Source organism: Heterodontus francisci, chromosome 2 (genome assembly GCF_036365525.1).
Source record: "Heterodontus francisci isolate sHetFra1 chromosome 2, sHetFra1.hap1, whole genome shotgun sequence".
Classification (NCBI taxonomy): Eukaryota; Metazoa; Chordata; class Chondrichthyes; order Heterodontiformes; family Heterodontidae; genus Heterodontus; species Heterodontus francisci.
In genome coordinates, this window is record NC_090372.1 from 18,881,946 (window position 1) to 18,892,950 (window position 11,005).

The following is an 11,005-nucleotide window of genomic DNA, read 5'->3' on the forward strand; positions in this document are numbered from 1 at the left end:
CAGCAGCTGAGGAATGCTCTTGTGAGGCACACATTTCTGCAAAAGTTGTATTTGAGCCAACTATAGGAGTCTTAAAAGGGGAACTTTGACTCCCTAGATAGATCTTTGAATAGGGCTCAATTTTATACGTACATGAAGGAGAAAAACTTGTCAGAAGAGGAAAAAATACATATACCGGGAAGACAGTGCTGGAGTGCTTGTACAGACTGCACGGTCGCTGGCTGCACATGCACAATGGGCAGGGATTCATAAGATTAAATGGACTGTAATCCTACTGGAGATAGCTTCAACTGAAGATCGAGTCCCAAGCTAAATCTCCCAGCTTCTCAGTGGTGAACACATTTAGTAATGGTTTTAATAACAGGGGTTCAAATACATAAATTAGAATTGTACAGGAAGACTTAACAATTATGTTGTGAAATGTATAATTTTTTGTGTATTTATTATGTTTGAAGAAATTCAGGTGGTGCTGGGGTGGGGAGAGGGGTGTTGGAATTTGGGATAGAATCTGGATCTGCCTGGTTCCCACCCTACGTAGCCTAAGTTGAAAACTCCAGTCTGGGAGGCAGATGCTTCTTCTGCTGGCCTTCCTGTCTGTCAGGATTCTCCTGGTGGATGGTAGAGCAATGCACCCATGTGGTCGGAGATAGACCAAGATACAGACTAAGATGAGCCCAAGCCCAATCCTTGGGATGTTTTACTACGTTAAAGGTGCTAAATAAATGCAAGTTGTTGTTGTTGATGTCTGTGCTCAGTTGACTGATCACAGGATGAAAAAAAATCAGTCCGGGATTCTCAGTCCTGACTGCCTTCCAGTTACATAAAGAAGTTACATCTAAACTAAAAGAACAATCTATTCTGCCCAACCAAATGCATGTTGGCATTTATTTTCATTGTGAACTGTAATCATAATCCCATGTACTCACCCTGTTCCCATACCCTTTATCTTTCTTTCTTTCAACCACCTATTTAACCTATTAACTACTAACCCTCCCCCCCCCTTTACCCCCCTTCCACCCCCCCCACCCCCGTCCCCTTCCCTGCTCCACCCTCTCAGCTCACCCCCTCACAACCCCGTCCCAGCCCGCCCCCCCCTCGCACCATCTTCACCCCGCACCCCCTTCCCCTGCACCCCCCCCCACCCCCTCCCTCTACCCCTCCCCCTTGCATCCCCTCCTCCCACCGGCACCATCCTACACCTGTGTAGGGGCCCTAACAACCCCACTGCCTTGTGGGCGTCTCGGGAGAGACCAAGGCTAAGGGAGTAAACCCTAACAGAAAATCCGGAGCGGAACCCCGTAGGCGGTCATGTGTCACCTTTGGCATGTTTCCGGCAGTTCCTGCAGCCATACTGGTGCCAAACGTCGTGTCCTGCACTCCTTTGGACCCCACCAGAAAGGCCGAGAGGGGGGTTTTGACGACTGGGCAACTCTCAACCTCCATAAATTTGCCCAGGCATGCGCCATGGAGAGGTCACTCCATAGTTGCCTCACAGCGACTGAAACAACACGGAAGGCAGCAGTTACGGGTTATAAGTCCAGATAAATTGGCGTAGAAACTGGGCGCCACGGGTTGCCTTTGTCGGTGGGAGAGGTCATTGCACCTCACTGGACAGCTACCGCCCGCCTCAAACCGGGCAGCCCCCGGTCAATAAGGTTCTGTCCCGCCACAGTCTGCCTGCTTCAATGGGTGCTTGGAGCTCAGGGTCATTGCCCGAAAGGTGGACTGATACACCGCACCAAACAACATGAAAAAAGGAAAGAAGGTACCAGCCCTTCGCTTTGCAAGCTGGAACGTCAGAACTATGTGTCCTGGCCTGTCGGAAGACCTTACGCAAATCAACGATTCTCGGAAGACCGCCATCATTAACAACGAGCTCAGTAGACTCAATGTGGACATTGCAGCACTTCAGGAGACTCGCCTCCCCGCGAGTGGCTCTCTAGCAGAGCAAGACTACACCTTCTTCTGGCAGGGCAGGGATCCTGAAGAACCAAGACAGCATGGAGTGGGCTTCGCCATCAGAAACTCCTTGCTCAGCATGATAGAGCCTCCCTCAAATGGCTCGGAACGCATACTGTCCATCCGACTGCTCACCACCTCTGGTCCAGTACACCTACTCAGCATCTATGCTCCAACACTCTGTTCCGCACCTGAAGCTAAAGACCAGTTCTATGAACAACTCCATAACATCATTAGCAGCATCCCCAACACCGAACACCTATTCCTGCTGGGGGACTTTAATGCCAGGGTTGGGGCCGACCATGACTCATGGCCCTCCTGCCTTGGGCGCTATGGCGTTGGAAGGATGAATGAGAACGGGCAGAGACTGCTTGAGTTGTGTACCTATCATAACCTCTGCATCACCAACTCATTCTTTCACACTAAACCCTGTCACCAGGTTTCATGGAGGCACCCAAGATCACGTCGTTGGCACCAGCTAGACCTCATTGTCACAAGGCGAGCCGCCTTAAACAGTGTTCAAATCACACGCAGCTTCCACAGTGCGGACTGCGACACCGACCACTCCCTGGTGTGCAGCAAGGTTAGACTCAGACCAAAGAAGTTGCATCATTCCAAGCAGAAGGGCCACCCGCGCATCAACACGAGCAGAATTTCTCACCCACAGCTGTGGCAAAAATTTCTAAATTCACTTGTAACAGCCCTTCAAAACACTCCCACAGGGGATGCTGAGACCAAGTGGGCCCACATCAGAGACGCCATCTATGAGTCAGCTTTGACCACCTACGGCAAAAGTGCGAAGAGAAATGCAGACTGGTTTCAATCTCATAATGAAGAGCTGGAACCTGTCATAGCCGCTAAGCGCATTGCACTTTTGAACTACAAGAAAGCCCCCAGCGATTTAACATCCGCAGCACTTAAAGCAGCCAGAAGTACTGCACAAAGAACAGCTAGGCGTTGCGCAAACGACTACTGGCAACACCTATGCAGTCATATTCAGCTGGCCTCAGACACCGGAAACATCAGAGGAATGTATGATGGCATGAAGAGAGCTCTTGGGCCAACCATCAAGAAGATCACCCCCCTCAAATCTAAATCGGGGGACATAATCACTGACCAACGCAAACAGATGGACCGCTGGGTTGAGCACTACCTAGAACTGTACTCCAGGGAGAATGCTGTCACTGAGACTGCCCTCAATGCAGCCCAGCCTCTACCAGTCATGGATGAGCTGGACATACAGCCAACCAAATCGGAACTCAGTGATGCCATTGATTCCCTAGCCAGCGGAAAAGCCCCTGGAAAGGACAGCATTACCCCTGAAATAATCAAGAGTGCCAAGCCTGCTATACTCTCAGCACTACATGAACTGCTATGCCTGTGCTGGGACGAGGGAGCAGTACCCCAGGACATGCGCGATGCCAACATCATCACCCTCTATAAAAACAAAGGTGACCGCGGTGACTGCAACAACTACCGTGGAATCTCCCTGCTCAGCATAGTGGGGAAAGTCTTTGCTCGAGTCGCTCTGAACAGGCTCCAGAAGCTGGCCGAGCGCGTCTACCCTGAGGCACAGTGTGGCTTTCGTGCAGAGAGATCGACTATTGACATGCTGTTCTCCCTTCGTCAGATACAGGAGAAATGCCGTGAACAACAGATGCCCCTCTACATTGCTTTCATTGATCTCACCAAAGCCTTTGACCTCGTCAGCAGACGTGGTCTCTTCAGACTACTAGAAAAGATCGGATGTCCACCAAAGCTACTAAGTATCATCACCTCATTCCATGACAATATGAAAGGCACAATTCAACATGGTGGCTCCTCATCAGAGCCCTTTCCTATCCTGAGTGGTGTGAAACAGGGCTGTGTTCTCGCACCCACACTTTTTGGGATTTTCTTCTCCCTGCTGCTTTCACATGCGTTCAAATCCTCTGAAGAAGGAATTTTCCTCCACACAAGATCAGGGGGCAGGTTGTTCAACCTTGCCCGTCTAAGAGCGAAGTCCAAAGTACGGAAAGTCCTCATCAGAGAACTCCTCTTTGTTGACGATGCTGCTTTAACATCTCACACTGAAGAATGCCTGCAGAGTCTCATCGACAGGTTTGCGTCTGCCTGCAATGAATTTGGCCTAACCATCAGCCTCAAGAAAACGAACATCATGGGGCAGGATGTCAGAAATGCTCCATCCATCAATATTGGCGACCACGCTCTGGAAGTGGTTCAAGAGTTCACCTACCTAGGCTCAACTATCACCAGTAACCTGTCTCTAGATGCAGAAATCAACAAGCGCATGGGTAAGGCTTCCACTGCTATGTTCAGACTGGCCAAGAGAGTGTGGGAAAATGGCGCACTGACACGGAACACAAAAGTCCGAGTGTATCAGGCCTGTGTCCTCAGTACCTTGCTCTACGGCAGCGAGGCCTGGACAACGTATGCCAGCCAAGAGCGACGTCTCAATTCATTCCATCTTCGCTGCCTTCGGAGAATACTTGGCATCAGGTGGCAGGACTATATCTCCAACACAGAAGTCCTTGAAGCGGCCAACATCCCCAGCTTATACACACTACTGAGTCAGCGGCGCTTGAGATGGCTTGGCCATGTGAGCCGCATGGAAGATGGCAGGATCCCCAAAGACACATTGTACAGCGAGCTCGCCACTGGTATCAGACCCACCGGCCGTCCATGTCTCCGTTATAAAGACGTCTGCAAACGCGACATGAAATCGTGTGACATTGATCACAAGTCGTGGGAGTCAGTTGCCAGCATTCGCCAGAGCTGGCGGGCAGCCATAAAGACAGGGCTAAATTGTGGCGAGTCGAAGAGACTTAGTAGTTGGCAGGAAAAAAGACAGAGGCGCAAGGGGAGAGCCAACTGTGCAACAGCCCCAACAAACAAATTTCTCTGCAGCACCTGTGGAAGAGCCTGTCACTCCAGAATTGGCCTTTATAGCCACTCCAGGCGCTGCTTCACAAACCACTGACCACCTCCAGGCGCGTATCCATTGTCTCTCGAGATAAGGAGGCCCAAAAGGAAAGTTGACATGATCTTTGCTTCAATCACCAGTCTTACAAACCCTCTGTGCAAAAAATATTTCTCCTGCTCTTTGCCTCAAGTTGCATTTCAACTTATATTTAGTCCTCGAGACCCCTCAATCACTGGAAACAGTCAGTTTCTAGTCACTCTGTCCCATCCCTTCATAATTTTAAGCAACTCAATAAAATCATCTCATAATTTCTTCTGTTCTAACAAAAACAGCCCCATTTTTCAAGTCTTTCTTTGTAAGGTATTTGTATCGCCTCATACCAGCCAGAATCCTGGTGAATCTCCGCTGTACCCTCTCTATTGTCTCAACATCCTTCCTATAATGCAGAGTCCAAAAACATGTGGAGTACTCCAGCTGTGGTCTTACGAGGTTTTATATAAATTCACCATTACATTTTAACTCTATTGGATGCAAAGCACTTTAGGACACCTTGTGGTCATGAAATGCGCTATATAAATGCAAGTCCTTTCCTTTTGCCTCCTTTCCAATATCCTTCTCTTTTGTAAACACTGAAATGAAGTACTTGTTAGGTATCCATGCTACTTTATGTGTATTATCTACTAACACACTATCCTCTCCTTTCAGGGGCATACCTCACATTTAAAAATACTCTATTTACTGATATTTTTAAGAATACTTCACTGTTCTCTTTAATTTTTTGTAAGGTTTTCTCCTCAAGCTCCATCTTTGCTTTCTTATCCATTTTCCTTATTTTTGTCATATTCCCTCTTATTGTTAATCATACTCATAAGTCTCAAATGCCCTCTTCTTCAGTTTTAGTTTTCTTTAACATAGGAAATATAAGAAATAGGAGCACGAGTAAGTCATACGTCCCTTTAACCTGCTTAGCCATTTGATAAGATCATGGTTGGTCCTCAGCCTCAACTCCACTTTCCCACCTAATCCTTAAACCTCAAATCCCTTGGTTCCCTTAGAGTCCAAAATCTATTGATCTCAGACTTGAACATACCCAGTGACTGAGGATCCACAGGCCTCTGGGGTAGAGAAGTCTAAAGATTCACTATCCTCTGAGTGAAGAAATTTCTCCTCATCTCAGTCCAAAATGACTGTCTCCCTTTTCTTGAGACCATGGCCCCTACTTCTAGACTCTGCAGGAGTAAGTGTCTCTCAGCGTTTACCTTGTCAAGCCCTCTCAGAATCACATATGTTTCATTGAGATCACCTCTCATTCTTCTAAATTCCAGAGAAAAAAGACCCATAAGTGGATTGGAGTACAGGAAGAAAGGAGTCTTCCTACAATTGTACTGGGCTTTGATAAGATCATATCTGGAATACCAATTGCAGTTTTGGTCTCTATATTTAAGGAAGGATATACTTGCATAAGAGGTGGTGCAGCAAAGGTTCACTAGATTGGTCCCTCGGATGTGAGGGCTATCCTATGATAAAAGGCTATGTAAATTGGGCCTGTATTCTTTGGAGTTTAGAGGAATGAGATGCGATCTCATTGAAACATACAAGATTCTGAAGGGGCTTCTATGGTAGATGCTGAGAGATTGTTTCCACTGGTCAAGGAATCTAAAATACTGTGGCACACAGTCTCAAGTAAGGGGCTGATCATTTAGGACTGCGATGAGGAGAAATTACTTCACTTCAGAATCTTTGGAATTCTCTACCCCAAAGGGTTGTGGATGCTCCATCGTTGAATACATTTAAGGGTGGGATAGACAGATTTTTGATCTCCCAGGGAATCAAAGCACATGAAGAGCAAGCAGGAAAGTGGAGTTGAAGCCCAAAGATCAGCCGTGATCGAATTGAATGGCAGAGCAGATTCGACGGGCCATATGATCTGTTTCTATTTCTTGTGTTCTTGTGTTCAATCTCTCCCCATAGAGCAACCCTATCATCCCAGGAATCAATCTAGTGAATCTTTGTTGCACCCTCTATAAGACAAGTATACATTTCTTTAGATATGGAGACCAAAACTGTACCTTGTACTTCAGGTATGGTCTCACCAAAGCACTATACAAGTTCAACAAGACTTCCTTATTCTTGCACTCCAATCACCCCACCCTTGCAATAAATGATCACAAAGTCACACCTGAACATTTACTATTGGACCATCTATCTATAAACCACAGGAATTCAGATCCAGAGGTGGCCATTTTCGGGAGGTTTGTCAGTGTCTTTATTGAGTGAAACACGTTTAACCATTTGACCATTTGCAGGCTTAATTTCTTGGTGTACCTGCATGCAAACTTTCTGTGTTTAGCTATTTTATCCATGGTATACCGAACCTTGAAACGGTTTTACTGGCACTATCTTACAACTTTGCAATCTCATTTTTAAAAATATCCCATTGTTGATCTACAGTTCTGTGTGCTATTTTTTCTTTCCACTTCACCTCAGCTAGCTAACTCGTCTTCTAAAAATATGTTCTATTTCAATCCCGTGTCCTTGTTTTTATACTAACTTTTCTTGCTTCCATTTGGATCTTAGACCTTTTCATATTATGGTCAATTCTCTCAAGCTCCTTACCCACATTTAACTCATCTACATGATCTATTCTGTTACTCATGGCTAGATCTAGCAATGCTTCTTCTCTTTTTGGTATACAGACATACTGCTTGAGGAAGAGTCTTTCCATACATTTTAGGAATTCTATTGCTTTTTGCCATTTACTCCCGACCTGTCCCAAACAATGAATCCAGCCCCAGGACCCAGAGGCGTACAAAATTTCCTGCAGATATTTCTAATCCAGCGACCTCCATGGGTCAAGTGTGAGAATTGGGTCACTGAGCTGTGATGACGCTCAGATAAAATAGCCCGCTAAGACTCATTGCCTGGGTTTACAAAAGAATAATGGCCAATTGGATAGGCACTTGTGTGTGAGCAGTGCCACCGGAGATGTACTACAGGATGAGTTGTCAGTACAGATCTTCCTCTTCAGCACCCAGGCTTATGAATTTGGCGAGGCAGAAGAACTTATTGCAAACTCAGCTACAACCTGCTGTTCGAGTATTTTAATTAGGCCTGTTTCTGGTGAGAGCTCTGGCCACCTAAATCCAATTCTGCCTGAAAATTGGAACAGACGGAGCTCCAACACAGAATTGTTTCTTCTCCCAATTTTCATCTCGCTACTCTACATTTACAGACATTAATGAGTGGTAGTGAAATGGAAATCAGCCTGTACCTTATTCTGTAACAGTTTACATCATGAAGAAAATATGGGCCAATGTCAGAATGTACTGGAGGATATATATTTAGCAATTGTCTTTCTGCCCACTCTGCTTCATTGCTGGGCTTTAAAATTTTGCACAAATCAAATTACTGTATGTTATGTAATCTATGCACCAATAATCTATATTCAAGAAAGAGTTAGATATAGTTCTTAGGGCTAATGGGATCAAGGGATACGGGGAGAAAGCGGGAACAGGTTACTGAGTTTGGATGATCAGCCATGATCGTATTGAATGGAGGAGCAGGCTCGAAGGGCCGAATGGCCTACTCCTGCTCCTATTTATCTATGTTTCTAAAGAATGCTTGCGCCTTAACTAGCATAAAGGTTTGATTACTTGTTGTGTAAGGAAGAGGTAATAATTAATGCTGCTTGTCTTGTAGGATTCTAGTTAACATTTTTGAATGCATACTTACCTGGCATGTCTGATAGCATTACACAAGGGAGTGCCAGAGTGGGAGGATAAAAGGGAATAGGTACTGTGTTCTCCAAAAAGTCTGTGCTTTTTGCATGCCTGTGCAGGTGATGTATCTTCACAGTGATCCTTTGGCAACAGTTGCACTGCTAAGATCAACTGCTATTCATATTGACAGGTGTGATAGATGAACATTTTATAAATAAGACTGAGGTAATTTACACAATATTGAATGAGTTATGCTATTATTAATAGCAGCGTAGTAGTGCCATGAAGTGATGCTGATCCAAGGCACCCAATAATAGCAAAATGAATAATTTAATATTCAAGATTTTATACAAAGATGTTCCATAATTTACTTCAAAGATCACACACTTATCATGATGTCCAAATAACCATCCCATGATCACAAAGACAGACCTGAACATCTACTATAGGACCATCTGTCTATAAACCACAGGAATTCAGTTCCAAAGAAGGCCATTGTTGGGAGGCTTGTTGGTGTCTTTATTGTGTGAAACAATTTAAATTAATACAACTTGCAGAAAAGAGCGAAGGCTATTTCAATGACAGCCTTTGATCTATTCATGAGAAAATGTAGTATGCAGCACACTGAAAATTTCCTGTTTAATCATCACTTATGGCCTACTTTGCAAGAAATCAAATCACATTAAGCAACTTGTTAAGGTTAAAAGTCAATATCTGCAATAGAATAAAGCTGCTTTAAAATAATACGTTTGTCCCCAAGAATGCAAGGTCGTTCATAAAAACTATTTCTTAAAAGACTTATTACAATTTGGTGCCTTTTGCACTCTCTTCCCATCCTTCCAGATTAGTTTCTGCACCCATGCAATGAGTTGAGAAGAAGAAATGGTTTGTCCTGCAGTAACTTCTATTTCAATCCCATTCCATAGTTACATTACAGAGAGGCACAACTGGAGTGGTGCAATAAAAAGTCAGTTTCTCCTCTTCATTCTGGTTTTCTGCATTTCAAAAAGGACACTTGCATTTATATAGCGCCTTTCAAAACCACCAGATGTCCAAAATGCTTCAGAGCCAGTGAAATACTTCTGAAGTGTCGTCTAGGAAATACTGCAGCTCATTTGCACATGGCAAGGGCCCACAAATAGCAATGTGATAGTGACCAGATAATCTGTTTTTGTGATGTTGGTTGAAGGATAAATATTAGCCAGGACACCAGGGATAACTCCACCGCTCCTCTTCGAAATAGTGCCTTGGGATCTGTCACATCCATCTGAGAGGGCAAATGGGGCCTTGGTTTAATGTCTCATCCGAAAGATGGCACCTCCAACAGTGCAGCACTTCCTCAGTACTGCACTGGAGTGTCAGCCTTGATTGTTGTGCTTAAGTCTTGGAGGTGGACTTAAACCCACAGCCTTCAGATTCAGGGGTGAGAGTGCTACCAACTGAGCCAGATTTAACACACAAAATAGCTTCCCCTAAACAACTTGACACATTATACAACCGATGAAAGTATTTATGACTACTTCACTCATAGATTTAGGTTGAATGCAGTTTAGCCCTTATAAAAAAAAATTATGAAATTATACCTACATTTTTGTTGTATTTAATAATATACTGTTTAATTGCATAGTAATACACATCTTCCAAGTCATCTTCTGTATACACTAAATGATCACTAAATTTTCACTGGAACGACGGAGGTGGAGGGGCGACATGATAGAGGTTTACAAAGTTATGAGTGGCATGGACAGAGTGGATAGTCAGAAGCTTTTTCCCAGGGTGGAAGAGTCAGTTACTAGGGGACATAGGTTTAAGAGGGGCAAAGTTTAGAGGGGATGTGCGAGGCAAGTTCTTTACACAGAGGGTGGTGAGTGCCTGGAACTTGCTGCCGGGGGAGGTGGTGGAAGCAGGTACAATAGTGACGTTTAAGAGGCATCTTGACAAATACATGAATAGGATGGGGATAGAGGGATACGGACCCCGGAAGTGCAGAAGGTTTTAGTTTAGGCAGCCATCAAGATCGGCGCAAGCTTGGAGGGCCGAATGGCCTGTTCCTGTGCTGTACTGTTCTTTGTTTTCTTTGTTCTTTGTTTGATATTACCGTATACCGCCTGGAAGAGTTGTGAATTCAGCAGAAGATCCACAACTGGTTCAGTGGATCAACGTGTTCTGTGGTATGTGTCCTACACACCAGGAAGACTCTACATTTAATCTAGGGCGGCACAGTGGCGCAGTGGTTAGCACTGCAGTCTCACAGCTGCAGGGACCTGGGTTCGATTCTGGGTACTGCCTGTGTGGAGTTTGCAAGTTCTCCCTGTGTCTGCGTGGGTTTTCTCCGGGTGCTCCGGTTTCCTCCCACAAGCCAAAAGACTTGCAGGTTGATAGGTAAATTGGCCATTATAAATTG